General features: G+C 34.0%; 1 long non-coding RNA gene across 1 annotated transcript; it reads left to right on the forward strand.

The window, feature by feature from the left end:
* Nucleotides 1-12,495: 12,495 nt before the first annotated feature.
* On the forward strand, nt 12,496-13,166 carry LOC128205450 (uncharacterized). The gene is made up of 3 exons (XR_008256250.1): nt 12,496-12,582; nt 12,832-12,908; nt 13,085-13,166. It is a non-coding gene; the product is annotated as an uncharacterized LOC128205450 (long non-coding RNA).
* Nucleotides 13,167-13,874: the final 708 nt, after the last annotated feature.

Here is a 13,874-nt window from a genome sequence, read left to right on the forward strand (position 1 = left end):
AATAGTATATTTAATTTTACAGTAATTCGTGTTCCGTACTTAATGGTCAACACTCTCATTTTAACTTTATGCTGTGAAGTATATGCGCAAATTGTCACTGGCAATATTGTTGTATATGATATGTTTCCGTGTACCATGAATTATAGAAATACTATTTTTGTGATTAGTCTGTCAAATCAACTTGAAACATATTTCCTTCATTTGTTATTATTGCTAATCAAAGACATTTATAAAAGAATTATAACATACTATTGTCCGTTCCTTTATGTTTATTGAAATGTTTGTGCAGTATGGTGTCATTGGTAGCTAGCTCAAACAATGGATAAGAATGGATCATCAACGATCGCAAGTATCAGCACAAAACAGACGAAACGATCAACAGAAAACTCCGAGATGGCTGGTGACCTTCGTAGCATGAAAACTGATATTAGGTAAAGAATCCACGGAGTAACACATGAACATGCTTTTACACGAAAAACATTTACCCTAATTCAGCTCGTATAAATTGTTTTTAACTCGTTTGTGGAAACAGCTATATTCTTATCTTAACTACCAATTACACATGTGCGGCAAAATACAACAATTAGTTAACATTTTTAGTGGCGCTCCGCGAATCCTAGACCCGTCTGGAAGAAGCGTACATCTTCCCAACTAAACCACTCTGACGCCAAAAATTCATTATATAATTACTTGCTGTACTAACAATAGCTACCCATCTTCGTAGAATATTACTGTAGACAGATGAGGTTTTAATTAGCGGTGACGAAATGGCTGCGATTTCCATTCGAGATTAAAAATTTGGATTTGCTTCCTTCAAAAGGGACAAAACCGTTGTTAGGATATTTTCATGAAATATTTGAACGGCTCCCTTTGAGCTTAATGCAAAATAAATATTTACAATAGAAATGGGAAGACTCACAAACACTGCTAGAACATGAATAATTAAACTTTTGTTTATTTTAAAAAAAAAATACAATAGTATTAAGGCCTACAACGAACTTAAAGAGTATGATATGAAATTAGCGTTAATGTAATGCCATGATATTAATTCGGTCCGGGCTCCTAACATAAAATGATATCGCATGACACCATTTAGTATGTTTTATACTACTGCGCATTGCCAGGTTGTGAAAATATCACGTTGCATTATAGCGCTGCAGTATTGAATGACACCATTGAGGATGGCTTTTACTGCTATGCTCTGCCTGGTGGCGCAAATAACTCGTGACATTATATTTTATGCAATACTGCATGACACCATTGAGGATGGTTTATACTGCTGCGAACGGCCTTGTTACGCAAATAACTCGTGGCATTATCGAGTTGCAATACTGCATGACACCATTGAGAATGGGTTATATTTTTGCGCACTGCCTGGTTGTGCAAATAACATGTGACGTTATCGAGCTAACGAGGAAATCGAGCCAAGCGATTTCGAGCGAACGAGTTTCGACTGTATAGTTGCATTTTGTTACTTATGTTTCTTCTCAGTGCATCAATATATTTAAAATACAAAACGTCTTTCAGAATACAAATAAGGAAACATTTTGACTATATCGAAAATGGATAAATATATGATAATGTAAAATTATTAAGATAAGAAACGTGATTTCGTCAGTTAAAATAAGTCATGTGATCATTTTTTATAAAAGATCAATAACGTAATGATAAATATTAAATAACGCCAGATACATAATGCGCAAAATTATATTCTTTTTTTGTTGATAAAAGACAGAACTTCTCTTAAGAATAAAAATCATCATGGTAAAATTGCTGTTTATGTAACAAATAATAGAATATAAAATTATATAAACTTCTTTTAACAGAAACAATAATGTGTACCATTTTAACAGAGTTTGCCTTTTAATTCCGCTTCAACATTAGCTCATGCATCGAATCAGTACAAGGTAGAATGGATGTAACTGTTATATAAATACCGTGCACAAATAACAACGCTTTTTCACTCATATCGCACGGTATGTTTTGAACGGGGTCCTTAAAAACATGGATTAAAACAGTTATGTCACCCAAATTCCTCGTAATTAAAATTGAACAGCCATTCTAAAGCGCTCGCATATAATCTAAACAACCTGGGTTGTGGATGCTGAACTTTTACATAAAATAGCTTTTGATACGATTAAAATAATGCACCTTTGGACCTGCGTCTCAAACTTGATATTCGATGCGTATGTAAATATGCGCCATGCATTGTTTGTCTAGATTCAAATTTCTGTATAATTCATCATTACTTACTTAGTAAATCAAGGAAATCAAACGCCGTATCTCATAGTCTATATTTTCAAATTTATTAATACGAGATATTATTTTCAAACTAACCAAAGCAATTTTTTATCAATAACGTTGTAAATGTATGTAGTTTTGATAGAAATTAGTTTACATACAAATTATATGACTTTTAATTGTATGCTTTTTTTAAAGCAAGTATTGATTGCAATTAGTATATACATGTACTAATCCATTTTACTGTTTCTTGTTTGTCTTTTAAAGCAAGCATCAAAGAAGTACTTGAAAGAAATTAATTGTTCGTTAATTTTCTACATAATTTGGATATTTGGATTGCTCTGTTTGGCAGGATCTTGTATGGGAGGTATGTGTATACTGTTACAATAAAGCGGATGTGTTTCTTCCTGTTTAAAATAAGACAATCATGGAAACCATTTAATACATTATTTTACTAAATGTTTAGAAACAATTTGTTTCGTGAAATATCTTATAGAAACAGTTGAAACAATTATCTTTTAGTGACGGTCATTGAAAACGTGGAGGTGTTCGACTGTGTGTTGTATAGGAGGAAATGGACGACGTGACCAACTATACAATAATTGTTATGATGGCTGCGTTGACGGAATATTTGGCAATAAATATCATAATCTCTGTCCCGGTAACTGTTCTACGTGCAGTCAAGAAAATAACAGGCAATGTTACAGCTGCAAGGCTAATTTTTATGATACATACAGTGATTGTAGCAAGAGCAGCTCAGTTGGGTGTGATGGGGGAATCTGCAATGAGAATGGAACATATAGTATATGTACAGCAAACTTCGAAGGAACAAAATGCGAGACGTGTATACAAGGAAAATATGGTTAAATTGCACTTATCAGAACTGCCGATGTTCGACTGGAACTGATTGTACTTCCTGTAAAAAACGGGGTTCTATGGTAGAAGTACCTTCTGTCGAACATCTTGTTCCCCGGGATGTCAGGTGTTTGTAGTGATGACGGTTTTTACAGTTGTCGAGGTGGATTTACGGGGAATACGTGTAGTGAATGTCAGTCAGGATATCATGGGGAACACTGCAATGTACCCTATTTCGGGGGATGTTTAAATGGACAGTGTTCAAAAGATGGCACTTGTTCATGTATCCCAAACTATGTAAGAGCAACATGTGATACCTGTGCGGATAGAATATTCGGTGTAAACTGTAGCCAAGTCTGCAGTGTAGGATGTACCAGTTCGTCCTGTTACAAAAGCAATGGCCTTTGTGAATGTCTTCAAAACTTTTCTGGCGATAAATTCGACGAATGTAAATCAGGCTTTTACGAGCAATTATGTAATTTAAATTGCTCGGATAATTGCAAACAACGCACATGCTCATGATACCAGGAGAACTGCACACCTGGATGTGTTGATGGATAATCAGGTGACAATTGTAAAACATTCTGTGACAAAACTTGCGCAACATGTCAACAGTTTGATAAAGCACACTGCGAGTCGTGCCACAATGGATATAGTGGATCAACATGTCGATGTCTAGCGATGTCGATGTTACGGTACGTCAGACGTATGCACTTCATGTCAAGGTGGGTACGCAAATCCTGGAAAACTTTGCACGTGTCAGTCACAGTATTGTAACGGAACCGACTGTGACAAATGTTTTAACCAAACGTTTTATCTTCATAGCAATACCTGCTGTAAATTGTCCAGATAAGTGCAAAAATGGTGTCTGTGGGAAAGGCCCTGTGTGTATATCAGATTGCATTGATGTCCTTTACGGTTTCGATTGTTCTAATAGTTGTTTGTCATTGAGTAACAATTGTATTAGATGTAATCAATCTCAAAGAAAGTCTTTGTAATGTAACATCGGATTTTATCCAAATGATAATGGAAGTTGTATCAGATGCAATAGAAATTGTTTGAATGGGCAGTGTAGTTCAGACAATGGCACTTGTCTTATGGGTTGTACAGACAAGATTTGGGGAGAAAAATGTGACAGTCGATGTAGTTCAAATTGTGAAAGATGTCAGCAAGATTCGGGAAATTGTAATTCATGTACAGACCGAACTTTCCGCGGACGTTTTTGCAACGAATCATGCGGCTCCTCCTGTTTTGAAAGCAAGTTTGATTTAATAACTGATCATTGTATTATTAATTATTATCCATACTTCAATTAAGATGTTGTTCATTATTAATACTGTTCAAGTTAATATAATTAACGTAAATGTTTTATATCAGCCTTTTGGCAATACTACGACAAGAGTAAGAAAATAATGTGCTTAAACACTACCACTACCGTAGGCTTAATCATTGAAAAATGTAGTTCGTTTGATTTAATAATAATCAGAAACTGATAAGTTTAAAAGAATATATATTTCAGATGCAGTCGGGCCACCTCTAGAAGCTATCGCCGGAGGAGTAGGTGGTGGCGTTGTAGCCATAGGCATCGTTGTTGCATTATCCATCTTTTTTCGAAGGTATGACATACTAGTTGTACAGTTGTCTTATTTGTATTAAAGACTTTAGATAATAGCAATTAATGAATACTTGTACTATTTAAAAACTTATCTCTTACAGAAAATATGCCGGTTTCATACTTGTATGGTACAAACTAAATAAAAATGACATGAATTTCATTCAGTCCAAAGTTGAAACTTCTAAAGTTGTTGAACGATATTGAAAGGTCTAACTCACTTAATCGTTTTAATCATATAAAATTTATTTTTATAAGATCCACTCGCAAGCCAGTCTCTAGCCAAACCATGCAAAATGGCAATACAACGTTCCAAGCTGACATAGTCAGAAAGTAAGTCAATCTTACCATTTATTCTCCATTTAGGTTAAAGAATCCTAAATATGAATATATTTGTTATATCTCATATAAATATCTCAATCTCAAAAATAGTCCCTCCCATCGAAGAAAATCCACCTGCTACCCGGCAACAAGCAAACGAACCCACTGTAATAAGCAAGTATTTACACATGAGGAAACTGCATTTGAAAATGAGAATGGCCTGGAGATAGGTAAGCTTTACAAAGTTTTTGTAAGATGTTAGGATAAAATCGATTCAAACCAGTTTAAGTCAGAGAAAGTTATAATTCAGCTTTTTAAGCTATATTGCTGACATGAATTCAAAGAGCTTAAAGTTCGGATTAGCTATACATCAGTCTGTTAGTGTTTTATTTATTATAAATAACTGGAAATTATTGTGAACATTTCTGTTAGGCTATTGGTATTAAACTGTACAAACTTGTAGCCAAATCTAAACATCGTGTAACTCCTACAAAATACCATGAATCGGTAACCATAAAATACTTGGCTTGATTGTAAGACTTGATTGAGTGTGATTGTTGTTAGGTTTCAAATTCAATCATGATAGATTCCATTAAAGTATTGTATTGTGTTATGTAGATGACGAGAGCAATGGGGGCTTGATACTTCTTCCACTGATGATCATACGTATTACAAAGAACTTGGAACATCCAGTAACAAGTCAAAAATACCCATTGATGAACTTGAATCATGAGGCGTTTGTTGCAGAATTTGAGGTAAATGCCATGGTTATTAGTAGTACGTATTTTAATGACATTGACATATTACATGTACATTAAATCCTAATGGTACATTTCTGAAATGAACTCGACGCGTATTTATCATTGATAGCGAAAATGTTTTGTAAAGTGCCATACTAGAAAATTTAAAGGCGGTATTATATATATTCAGCAAAAATAATTTATTGTTGTCATACTTTGCTCCTTGTTTGTTATAGTTATACATGTGAGTTCATGTTACCCTTGTTTACCCATGTTTACCCTTGTTGACCCTTGTTTACCCTTGTTGACCCTTGTTTTCACATGTGTACCCTTGTTGACCCTTGTTAACCCTTGTTTACCCTTGTTGACCCTTGTTGACCCTTGTTTACCCTTGTTTACCCTTGTTTACTCTTGTTGACCTTTGTTTACCCTTGTTCACCCTTTTTTACCCTTGTTGACCCTTGCTTACCCTTGTTGACCCTTGTTGACCCTTGTTTACCCTTGTTGACCCTTGTTTACCCTTGTTTACCCTTGTTTACCCTTGTTGTCCCTTGTTTAACCTTGTTTACCCTTGTTGACCCTTGTTGACCCTTGTTTACCCTTGTTTACCCTTGTGTACCCTTGTTTACCCTTGTTTACCCTTGTTGACCCTTGTTGACCCTTGTTTACAGAAGTTTTCACGCGATCTTGTGAAGCCGTATGTGGAATCGCAAAAGAAAGAGAACCTGAGTAAGAATCGATACAAGGGGGTTTATCCATGTAAGTGATGCTCATTGTTTTTATGAATTGTTTGTGTCTAGTATGATTATACACACAAATAACGAATTAGGACGCTTTAACCATTGATAATAATGTATGAATCTGAAAAAGTAAGTTACCATCATATCTCGAAATAGAAGTCATATATGGATTTCAAATTGTTGACTTACATAATGACATTTATTGTGATTGCCAAATAGAAGATAAGGATATGTTGATTGCATACTGCATTTTATTTATTCGGTTGTATTCTATGTTACCGTTTAGACGATGATTCAAGGGTCATAGTCGCAGGCAGTGATGGATCAGACTACATCAATGCCAGCTTTATTGACGTATGATGAACAATAAATAGTTTTATTAGATGTTTTTGAAAAATAATGGCGTATTGTCATTATATTGATGTCATTGGCGTCGTCGGCTATAAAAGTTTAACAACTCAACAACTCAACCACCGTTCAAAATATTTCAATGTAACATATTTCGTTATATGTATTACCGTTGACTATGTATGACAATGCACATACTCGGTAAATTAATTAATGTAAAGCTCTGCTTCTTATTCGACTGAAAAAGCAACACCTATATTCCAAATGCTTTGGTGAATCTTTAAGCAATATATAATGCCTACTTATTAAATACAAGCATTTGGCGATGCAATGGTAGATGCAGCAACAGTTACAGGTTATACTTCATTTTAAATAACGCTCGAGGCTCGAGGTTTTGTAGAACTATATTTTGTTCAGTTTGTTGTCTAAGTAGTTTTATTGACAAGCTAGTTATGCCTTCGTAAATTGAAAAAGGTTATTTTTAACTTACTAGTTACATACGTTTCTCTTCATCTCGGCTTATTTGTACAGTGTGGTCGTTTCTAATGTTTCAGAAAAGAAGAACAAATATATTATAATCAACTCTTTATAACAATAACTTTTCAGGGGTATAAAAAGCCGCAACAGTACATCGCCACACTAGGTAAGAATGAATATGACCTGTCATTACCCTCAAGCAACCAGGTTTTTATGGTAAAATCCGGTCAAAATTAGATTGGTTTCATTTAAATACACACGATTCAATGCATTTTCGTTTCTTACATACAGCAGCCATTTTTTTTATAATGCAACTGACACAAGTAAACATAAATAATTAAGTTAAAAACTTCCATTAAAGCGAAGGATTTCATGGATTATTTATAAATTTAAACTGTCTGATTTGATAGCGATATTATGCCCTGCATGATGCAAATTGACTTTCGACTACACTATTTGTTTCTGTAGTTTTTATATACATACTCCTACACATATGCAATAATGTATTGTCGTTGGTAATATCAGTTATTTATTTAACATTTTTAAAACTATTTCAGCCCTAACTATTGATATCTTACTACACATATGCAATAATCTATTGTCGTTGGTAATATCAGTTATTTATTTACATTTTTAAAACTATTTCAGACCTAACTATTGATATCTTACTACACGTATTTATGAATGAATTTTCGTTGGTAATATTATTTTATATACATATATATATTTGTGAGTAATTTACTATTATATACGATTTTGTGGTATGTGTTATTCCATTCCAGGTCCAATGTCCAAACAATTGGAAAATTTCAACTTGTTCTGGAAAATGATTTGGCAGCAAAGGGTTGAGAAAATTGTTATGGTAACCAATCTCGTTGAAAACGGAGTAAGTATCTACTAACCGAATAATATATATGGTAATCATAAGACTCGTTCACTTTATTCAATATAATACAAAGGAAACGAAACTGTGAAGGACAATCCATACTTAGGCTATAGTTGGCACCATTGTCGAGCGACGTCGCGTTGATAATTAAGTTAAAAATAGATAACGTTACTTTATTTTGAATGAATTAATCGATAAATATTAGTTTTATTCTGTTGCTTTTTCAAATCATTGATTTTATTATTACTAGTGTAAAGTTTAAATTCGTAGTGAAATCCGTATCACATGGCCTGTCTGATGTACGTCACTTTTTCACTCGAACACAATACCAGCGCTCTTAATATATGAGTATGAGCAGGAATTTTGAAGACAATTATAATAACATTTTTTATTGATTTTATTTCTTCATTATGTGTTAAACTATTTTAAATAGCATGTTGTGTTTAAGATTGTTTCCTGTACAAGCAAACTTATATATTTAAACTGCTTGAAGTTCAGCATAATATTAATACCATTGGTAACGATTATTTGTGTGAAAATGCAGTCCCCTAAATGCGAGCAATACTGGCCAAATCAGGGGGCAACTAAGACGTATGGTGATAAAAAGGTAGAAAGCCGCTCGGAGGATGAGTATGCTGAGTTTACTAGGAGGGTTTTCACGGTCGCCATGGTGAGTTGACATAAGATATTTATTATTGATGAAATTGAATAGTATTCTCGAACATAGAATACCGCATAGCTGTTGTAAAGGGACGATTTGCTTATGATTACAGCCAGAAAACAGTCTCAATGAGACTGATGATTATTGTTTAAAATATGGTTCATTTTGCTAATTCGATTAAGAAGCAATTCAAAAAAGTAAAGAAACATAGTTTTGACGAACAATTATTTTGCTTTCAGAAATGTTTTTCGTAGGATTTTACAGTATTCAAAATATCTCGTTAAATGAAATCTTGAAATAAGAATGAATCCCTTATTCTTATTCACTTTTTAAATGCACAAAATTAAAACACACCTCCCCTTTTGTTTAACTATTTAAATCAGATTTTAACAGACTATAGAGAGCTTTTTGTGAACTCTAATGGATATTTTGTCATTAATGACACTTCGATGGGTATATGCCATACAAAATCTAAATGCGCTTTGTCAACGTTGACCATACTTGGCAGTTTTGCTCAATCGAATATTGCATAGTCGAAACAAAAGCAACTTTAACATTAACCGAAGTTTTCTTACTTTCGGGTTTAAACTGAAAAAATACTGTATTGTTACAAATACATTTTGCTTCAAGACCAAAGCATTTTAAATATCCATATTGTTTTCCTCTCCTAAATTTAAATAAAATTATACTGAGAGTGCGTGCATGAATACTTCAAAATAATGCAAAAACAATCCTGTTTCCTGATGTCTATTTTATTAGTACTTCTTAATTAGTTTTTCTATACTTATATTAATACATAACTAAATTATTATCAGTTAAACAAAGAGGTTAAAAAAAGACAAACTCTAAGAATTACAAATATTACGGTCACAATACGATCTAAATATACGTCTCTGAAAATTGGATAAACTATTTTTCACTCTCAAAACGTTAACATTTCATTATTTTATCGTAGACACACTCATAAATAAGGACCATGCAATTTACAAAACTGATAAAGCTTAAAAAACAACTTACCATTGACTTGTTTACTGGGAAGGCAAAGAAAGCATCGTAGATAACATCAATTCTAATATTTGTGCTTGTTTACACCTCGCAAAGATCAATGAAAAAATGAGAGTTCAGCTGGGTTTCAATCTTTTCATTCATTTAAATCAAATATAATACATTCGTCAAATGATAACAAAACAGGGTACAGAAGAAAGGACGTTGCACCATCTGCATTTCACGTGTTGGCCTGACAAATCAATACCCGACGATATAACTGCAATCATAGAGTTCAGACAGCGGGTTCTGACTACGCCGAGTACACTGAATGGACCAACGGTTGTGCATTGCAGGTTTGTATAGAAACACCTGACATTCAAAGTGTACGTAATAGGAATGATAAGCTTAGGTTGTTCCGTATACTAGTATCCCTGCCATGGTTACGAAAAGCTTTCAGATTATTTTAGTAAATTATTTCTTTATGTTTTTGGAGTTTGAATCATAGAGCAAACATCAATATTTGACGTAGCAGATGTTCTTGAAGTGAAAGAAAATACTCAGTCGGGCAAAAAGGCTGCATCCTTGGTCAATGAATGTTTCCTAAATATCGACTGTACGAGGTGTTAATATTTTTCTGCCTGGAACAAAATATTACAGACTAATTTTGCCATTTTAATAAATAAATAAAACACGTGTAAATAGAAGTTAAGACATACATTTGTTACAATCAGTTGTAGGTTTTCATTCTGAAGAGACTGGTTTGTACTTAATAGATTTCCGTAATGAATGTGTGTAATCCTTTTTTTTCTTACTTAACAGTGCTGGTGTCGGCAGAACAGGCACATACATTGCTCTGGACATCCTGACAAAAGAGGGTGAGGCGGAACGAGCTATTGATGTGTCCACAAAATGCGCCTGAACAGGCCGAATATGGTTCAGACATTGGCGATATTTTAGGATTTAACTTAAGCATTGGTCGGAATATCCGGGTCTTGATTTAAAACCACCCAAGCAATGTAACGTGAGTGGTAACGGGTACCAATACTTATGTGAAAAACTAGTAGCAAAAAGTTTAAACATAAACACGGTTTAATGGCACTGGGTAAACGCCAAAAACATAAAACACAAAAATATAATATCACAAACAAGAAACATGGAAGAACAGCACAAAAATCCACAAACAGCACAATGCATACATACTATATATACAAAAAAACTAGGTATGTTTATCAAGTATTGTTAGGTCACCAAGTCTATATATGCTATTTTTCTAATCAGGATTAGATACTGTTATTTTGATTAATATTTGTTCGAAATGATATGCTTTTTTCGACTCAACGAGTATCATGATTACCATAGTAATATGAGTGTTTATAATATATTGCAAATGAGCTCAAAAAAAATATAGTTTCTCACGTAATATAATACCATTTTAATGTGAATTTGTTCCGACATTGTATAATTATGAGCATATTAAACGTAAAACCACATTTGGTGTTATTAAAGCCTTTAAATGTATCAAAATGTTTCCTTTTGTTTAACAAGCTAAGAATCAAGAATACTTGTTTATAGGCATCAAGGTTTTTTCACACGACATTGACTTTTATTCAGTGCCATTATCTCGTTCCAGGAGCAGTACCAGTTTCTGCACACAGCTGTGGTTTACTCGTTGACCTTCGACTGTAAACAAATCAAGGGAGAGAACTTCGACCAGTACATGAGCAACCATTCTACACAAGAACTGAATAATCAGTTCAATGTAGTTTGCTTGAACACTTTCTATGTTAATTAACAGTATAGTAATCCGTCTCTCATCGGAAGGGGACCCAATGTTTATGTGTAGCAACTAGCATTTTTACTTGCCCTCCATAGGAGACACCTACATGGATACCAACCCTTAAACAGGCCTAAGGTCCGATACCGGTTTACTTCAGCCATTCGAGCTCAATATTACAAGAATAACACTTGGAATATAACCTAGGTTATTTTACACAAGGGTATGTATATTCTGAGGGTACTGTATGTAGGTTTATCATCATGTCATCGTGTACAAACGACAAATCTTTTTTTAATTTCTACTCAAACAGATACAACCGTTCGTTGTGTGTGTATTAACAGATACGTATACGATGAACAGTTAAGTTGTAACAAACATTTAAGAATAATTTATTCACACTTCAAATAAGGCACATTTTATCTTGTCGGTTAATTAATGAAATAGTCGAGATTTGCCAAAGCCCTGGTGTTGTCGTCGTTGGCGGCGGTAATGGCGGTGACGTTGGTGGTGACAGCGAAGGTTTCCTTATCGGGTTTGTATGGCAGAAGCTTTCAACTAGACCATAAAGTTCAATAACACGTCATCTGTGTAGCAATACCCATTACTATTGATTTAGTAATTATCGAGTTAAGCCTTTGACAGTTGGAAAAAGCTATAAATGTGCTAGATAATAACATTAAACTATGTACACATATCATCAGGAACGCAATGGCCAGAAATGTAGCATGGCCATACTTCTTGATTCAATTAATGTCGAGTTATGCCCTTTTATTCGACTTTACAAACACACGATCGACGCGCTGCTATTTATTTTTTGGAGTTTTGTTATTTCAGAAATTGCAGCACACGGTTGAAAAACAATCTAAAGATGAAACTGAGGCAGTTGAGCAGAATAAGCAGCACTTAGTCAAAAACAGAGCAAACGCAGATATCCCAGGTAATGATTGCAAAAATGCTGAAGAACCCTTGGGCATTTTTTTGTGAAAATCGTTTGAGTTGTTTTATGATAAATGATGCTGAATGACTTTTTCTCTATAAAAAATAAAATTTGATTACTATATATGATTATTGATTTGAATGTGATGGTTATTGCAGTAAAGCTACGTCGTAATTGGTAGACATTGTCTTACACATGTGTCTTTCTCATTGTGCTAATTGATTGCTGATGTTGATGCCTATGCTTTAGGTAATGAAAACAGACCACGCCTTTATCTGAATCTCCATCCAGGAGCGACAGATTACATCAATGCTGTTTACATACATGTAAGCATGTCCCCATTGTTCAATATAGTTTACTTATTTCAATTACAAAATTTATACTTTGATATCGCGTTGTATAAAGCATGTATTTGTGTAGAAGGAAAGCTCGAGCGTTGGTTCAGAACAAGGCAACAACCTTCGTGCTCGTGAAAATATTTTGTATTCGTACATGTTTTCAGAGCTTTAGAACCAAGAAACGTTACCTGGAAGCACAGACTCCACTTCCAGAGACAGTTATAGACTTTTTGACTCTTATTGTCCAAGAGAGGTGTTCATGTATCGTCAGCTTAGAAGCTAATATGGACAAACAAAAGGTAATGACGATTTGGGAAATGAATTGTATATTGTAAGATACAATGATATTTATAAAGAAAAAAAAAATATTTAAACGAACACCTATCAGCAATAACTCAGCTGAGTTTTAACATTCCTATGTATTTGAAATGATAGTCATTTTGTTTTAATATTGTTCATAGACAACACATATGTTTACGAAGCAATAGAGTACGTGTATATAGTTCCATTTTTTTGCGCCCCATACTGAATAACTCTTCTTACAGAATATCGGCATATACTATCCCGCTGCAAACCAAGATGTTTTAAAGAAGGAAACGTTTGAAGTCAGCTGTTCGAGAGAAGAACAGAAAACATTCTACTCTGAGCGAACATTGACAATACAGCACAAAGGGGCAGGGGTAAGCATCAAACACTGCTGCCCTGACACTGATGTGATGTTAAGTTATTGACTGCTACAGAAACAATAAAATCGTTTGACTAATAAAAGTTGGGCATAAAATGGTGATTTTGTCATATAACTTTAATAATGTCTGATTTACGATTGTAGTGTAATCATTTGTATAATTTTCTATCAACTGAACCATACGTTCGCAAAATAAATCGATCACCTTTACAGACGAGCACTGATCAGACCATTCCACATCTTCAATTTACCGACTGGGATGAAATGAA

This window comes from Mya arenaria, chromosome 10 (genome assembly GCF_026914265.1).
Source record: "Mya arenaria isolate MELC-2E11 chromosome 10, ASM2691426v1".
NCBI lineage: Eukaryota > Metazoa > Mollusca > Bivalvia > Myida > Myidae > Mya > Mya arenaria.